The sequence below is a fragment of the Petaurus breviceps genome, unplaced genomic scaffold, assembly GCF_028583685.1.
Source record: "Petaurus breviceps papuanus isolate PSGF00001 unplaced genomic scaffold, PetGlider_PUasm1.0 185, whole genome shotgun sequence".
In the NCBI taxonomy this organism is placed as follows: domain Eukaryota; kingdom Metazoa; phylum Chordata; class Mammalia; order Diprotodontia; family Petauridae; genus Petaurus; species Petaurus breviceps.
Window position 1 is genome coordinate 11,687,884 of NW_027185797.1, and position 5,097 is coordinate 11,692,980.

The 5,097-nt window shown below is 37.9% G+C and overlaps 1 protein-coding gene across 1 annotated transcript in view; it reads left to right on the forward strand.

Annotated features, from left to right (window-relative positions):
- The window catches only part of KCNH8 (potassium voltage-gated channel subfamily H member 8), a 400,864-nt gene that overhangs the window by 206,159 nt on the left and 189,608 nt on the right, over positions 1–5,097 (forward strand). The gene's annotated exons all lie outside the window — the stretch shown is intronic.

Consider the following 5,097-nt stretch of genomic DNA (forward strand, 5'->3'; position numbering starts at 1 on the left):
AAAGAAAAGAAAGAAGGAAGGAAGGAAGGAAGGAAGGAAGGAAGGAAGGAAGGAAGGAAGGAAGGAAGGAAGGAAGGAAGGAAGAGAATCTGTAAGCTGAAAAAATCATTTCCTGAATGATCAATCAGTCAATAACCAAGCATTTTTAAATGCCTCTATGCTCTGCCAGGGACTGGTGATACATAAACACAGTTGAAACAGTCTTTGCCCTCAATTGCCTCATATTCATTCTCTCCCTATATATTTTATTAAAATATAAAGGCTTATACTAAAGCAAGCATTAAGACATAGCATCCTTTAAAGCAGGACCCACAACCCCCTCTTCTGTATCCAAGAAGTCTTCCTCACTTTCTCCTTTAAATCACCAATGAGAGCAGAAACTTTCTTACTTTTTCATTTATATCTACGGGACAAGATTAGCAAAGTGCTTGACACAGCAGAAGTTTGGTAATGCTTTCCATTCATTTATTTATGCATACATTCACTCACTCATCCCCCTTAAAATAATGAACTTGAACTAGAACTAGGCAGCCTCTTGTCCTATCTAGTTCCAGGATATGATTGCACTGGAGACTGGTGTTTCTACTTTCTAGTCCCAACTCCCTCTTTTTCAGTAATACTCAGGGAAAGTAGCTTGATTTCTCCATACTTCAGCTTCCCCAGCTATTCATTTGGAATGATTCAGGTCCCTAACTTAAGAGGATTTCATATCACTCAAAGAGAGGGAAATTATCTAAGCAGAAGCTCTGTTACCTTTACAAAGAGGGTCAGAGAAATCTATCCTTTTATAGCACAGTTTTGGAATATTCTCCATAAAGGACACTGCATGTTTTCCTTCCCCTGTCCAATGATTTAAGAAATCAGTTTATTTCTGAATAATAAATCCTTGCTGATTCAGAGGCCCACATCTTTGGTGTATTCTGTTCATGTAAATTACATGGACAGAGGTTTGGAACTCAGTCACCTTGACTTGTTATTGTCATTCATTTCCCGTGTTTGGATAATTTGTAAAGCAGAGGTGCACATAACCCTAGCACTGTAGGCACTAAATAAATATTTATCATAATCAATAAATAATGGACAACCAAAATCCAGATGACTTTGTTGCATTATTCTTTAGAAAAACTCCATATTGTTGAGGGTTATAAATAGCATCTCGTCCATTCTTTCTCAACTTTCTTCCAAAAGCATATGGTTCCTCTCAGAAAGCTGCATGCATAGCCTGATTTTGCATCTAAAATGTCTTTGATGACATTTTGACATATCCTGGGGGATGGGAGGGCAGTCATCATTGTTTCCTCTGGGGATGTATCCAAAGTCAGGCAGCATTTGGGATACAGTCTAGTTGTTTTAATTAGGACAAAATTTAAATGAGATTTTTAAAATTTAACTTGAAATAACCTTTTTTTTCTAAACAGCATGGCTGATTCTCATTTAGAATTGAAAGGACCACCATCATTTACTATATTTTGCATCAATTCAGTTTTTGAAAGCATTTATTAAACCTTTACTATGTGCCAGGCTCTTTTCTAGACACCAGGAATACAAATGCAAGTAGAACAATCTTTGCCCTCAAGGAATTTACATTTAAATGGGGAAAAATGAAACATATACATAATAAATATGAACTAAATTAAGGGTCAGGGATTATAATGATAATAATTAATAATAATAAGCATATATTTTGTGCATTAAGAGTTCCAAAATATTTTACATATGTTATCTCATTTTGCTTTTTACAACAATCCTGTAAGGTAGGAGCTCTTATTTTCCCATTTTACAGATGAAAAAATTGAGTCTGAGAAAGGTTGAGTGACTTGCCCATGGTCACACATCAGGCAGGATTTAGCTCTAGTCTCTGTAATTCCATGTCAACATTCTATCCACTGTGACACCTTGCTGTCACTACAGCTGGAGGGATCAGGAAAAGCTACTTGTAGGCAACAATACTGCAGCTGGGTTTGGATAGGAAATGGAGGGGAGGAAAGGCAGCATTCCTGGAAAGGGGAATTGACTTGTGCAAAGCTACAGAGAAGGAAGGTAGGATGTTACATGTGAGGAGCAGCAAATACAGAAGTTTCACTGAATATTGAATGTTTGAGGAGGAGTCAATAATACTGAACCTATATTGCAACAATACAGCTGTAACCCCTATTCTGGGACTTCTTCCTGGGCCCTTCCCTCCTATAGGATCCCTTTGCCTGATCAAAAAGAATCCATTTGAAATAGAAGCTAGTGTATTGTGCATCATTCTTGGTCACCAATCAGCTACAAAACCTCAGGACTTCTCCAGGCAAGCCAGATAAATGTCTGGTTTACATGTGTTGGAAATGAGGGTGTTTATTTCAGGGGGGGAGAGATTTAGCCCTAAATTTTCTAGTATTCCTGGAAGTGGTTAAAATTCCTGTATCCTTTGGATTTATCGATAGGATATATCCTATTTATCCATAGGAATATTCTATTTACCTGCTTAGTGGCCAATTACCTTGAATCTTGACTATGATTTTAACAAAATCCTCCAACGTCCTCATTTTTCTATTCTGTAAAATGAAGTGGGAGGGGGGACGTCAGAGTATCTATCTGTCGATCTATCTATCTATCATCTATCTATATCTATCTATCTATCTATATCTCTATGTCTATAGAGATATAGATATATATTTATATGTGTGTGTGTGTGTGTGTGTGTGTATCCTGAGATCCCTTCCACCTCTAAGTTGCTGATCTAATTAAGCTCCTACTACATGCAAGGCACTGGGCTGCATGTTGGGGATACTAAAAACATATTTTTGCTATCCAAAACCTACCGTTCAACTATCCTGGCTTGGGGTTCCTCCGAAAGTTTGAACTAGCTGTGGCCCAAACTCCTGATCTCAGAGGACAAAAGTTTGGAACAGCGTAAAAGAGTCCTAGATTTGGAGCCAGAGGACTTAGGTTCAAATGTCCAGAGTTACCACCTATGAGACCTTAGGCAAATTATGTAACCTCTCTGAGTTTCCATTTTCTTACCTGTAAAATGAGGGAGTCAAACTATCTATCCTCTCAGGTCCCTTCCAGCTCTTTGAATATAAGCTCCTTGAGAACAAGGGCTCTTGTTTTTATTTTGTACCTCCTGCCCTGAAACATAGTATGCACATATGTAATGATAGTTGATCAATTACTCTTTGATTCTATGAATAAGATGGGGAATCCCTACAATACACAAGCAACTGACCAGGACTTCCAAATTGAGAGCAGTAGAAGCTCAGGCACGGAACAGAAGCATTATGGGTCGTCACTATCAAATTGAACATGCAGTGGTTTGGGAGGTGGAAAGGGGGCTATTGGTACTTCCAAATGACTGAGGTGAATTGGCAAGAAATTAGGGCAGCAGAGAACCAATTCCTTGAGGGTAAGAAAGGCTGTTGTCTTTACTTTGTAGTCTTAGTGTTTAGGAGATGATATAGTACATGCTGAAGGAAAACTTTTTGATTCATTGATTTCCAAGAGGAAATTTTCCAAGTTCCTAGTCTCATTGCTTCCGCCTGCAGTTTTTGTAAGCCAGCCTGGGTGAGCTACTGGTTAAGCCTGAGACATCTCTAAAGGTCCTTGAATATAGCATATATAGCACATATTGTTTCTTGGCTTTGTTCATATTCTAAACACTCGATAAAGTGAAGCTTCAGCAGATTCCAGGTATCCACTTAGTAATTCAGCTTTACCCTATCAAATGAAGGCTTTTACTTCATATTTAGTGTTTCCCTTATTTAGCAGGCTAAATGTATGCTCCTGAGCACATTACTCTCAAGTCTTTAGATACGTGCTTTTTTTTTCCTGAATATTCCTTTATCTTGTATTAGAATGGGAGACATTGTTCATCAAGTTGGAACAATTTCAAAGCCAAAGGCTTCTACACTTATCAAAACTCCAGCTCTTCTCAGGCTTTAATTATCTACAAAAACTGAACATCACCTTTCTTACTTAAATGCTTTGCCTTGAGTAATTATCTCTTCCTTCTCTGTCTATGCAAAGACATACTGGTGTCCACAGCCACCATTATCTTTCAATTCTCTCAGGTAATGTAAGGCTTGTCAAAAATTCAAAAGTCAACCAAATCTTCAAACTCAAGAAAACCCACTATAAATCCAGAATATGAGCCCTTCCCTCCCCATTACACCATGTTTCCAATGAAAAACAGTTTCTTAAGTTGGTCATGGGTCACTGTCATAATTAGTAAACTCAAAATGAAGGATTTCAGAGCAGGCTGATCATTGAAATAATTAATGCCTCCAAAAACTTCCTTAAAATACCAAGTCCTCAGCATTATTAGCTATTTTATTTCTTCTTAGGGTGTTTTGTTTTTTGCCTTAAATGAGAGTTTAGTTCTTCCTGGAATTGCTACTTGCTGGAACATAAATGTAAATTATGTTTACTCTTTGTGATGATTTCCAATTGTGGATGTCTCTAGGTAACATCATGAATAAGTTCACTTAGTTCCTTTATTGAATGATGCTAACCCTACTCAGAGATTTCTCTTTTGACATCCAAGTGAAATTGCCTTTAATTAAAACTGTTTACCAGTATTGTGGCAGTACATGGCTAAAGCCACAACTAGAATAGTCAGTTTGAGCTTTCTTCTAGGGCACTTAAATTTAAAAATCCCCCCAAAAAGCTAAATTATAAATTTAAATTATTTGTATTTTAATGTCACTTTTAACTCCCCTGATGTGACTCAATCAATCATGCCCTCCTTCTCCCCCTGCAGTGGTCTCTGTGTGCTTAAGAGTCTCTATCCCACTAAGAGAAAGTGTTGGTGAGGTCTCTCCAGCTACAGGACTGGCATCTGGGGTCTCTCTTACTATGAGTTTATATATGAGAGTCTCCCTCATCGCACTATGTTTGATTAGTGGGTGGCTTTAGTTCTATTTTTCCTAGAGAACACTATTTGCTGTTTACTCTGGGTACCAAGTTGTTAGTTATGGTTCTGGATGTGTTGATGGTATCTTTGGTGCAATATGCTAAATACAATTTATGCTCCATTCTCCCTATTGAAGAGAGAGAGAGAGAGAGAGAGAGAGAGAGAGAGAGAGAGAGACAGAGAGAGAGAGACAGAGAGAG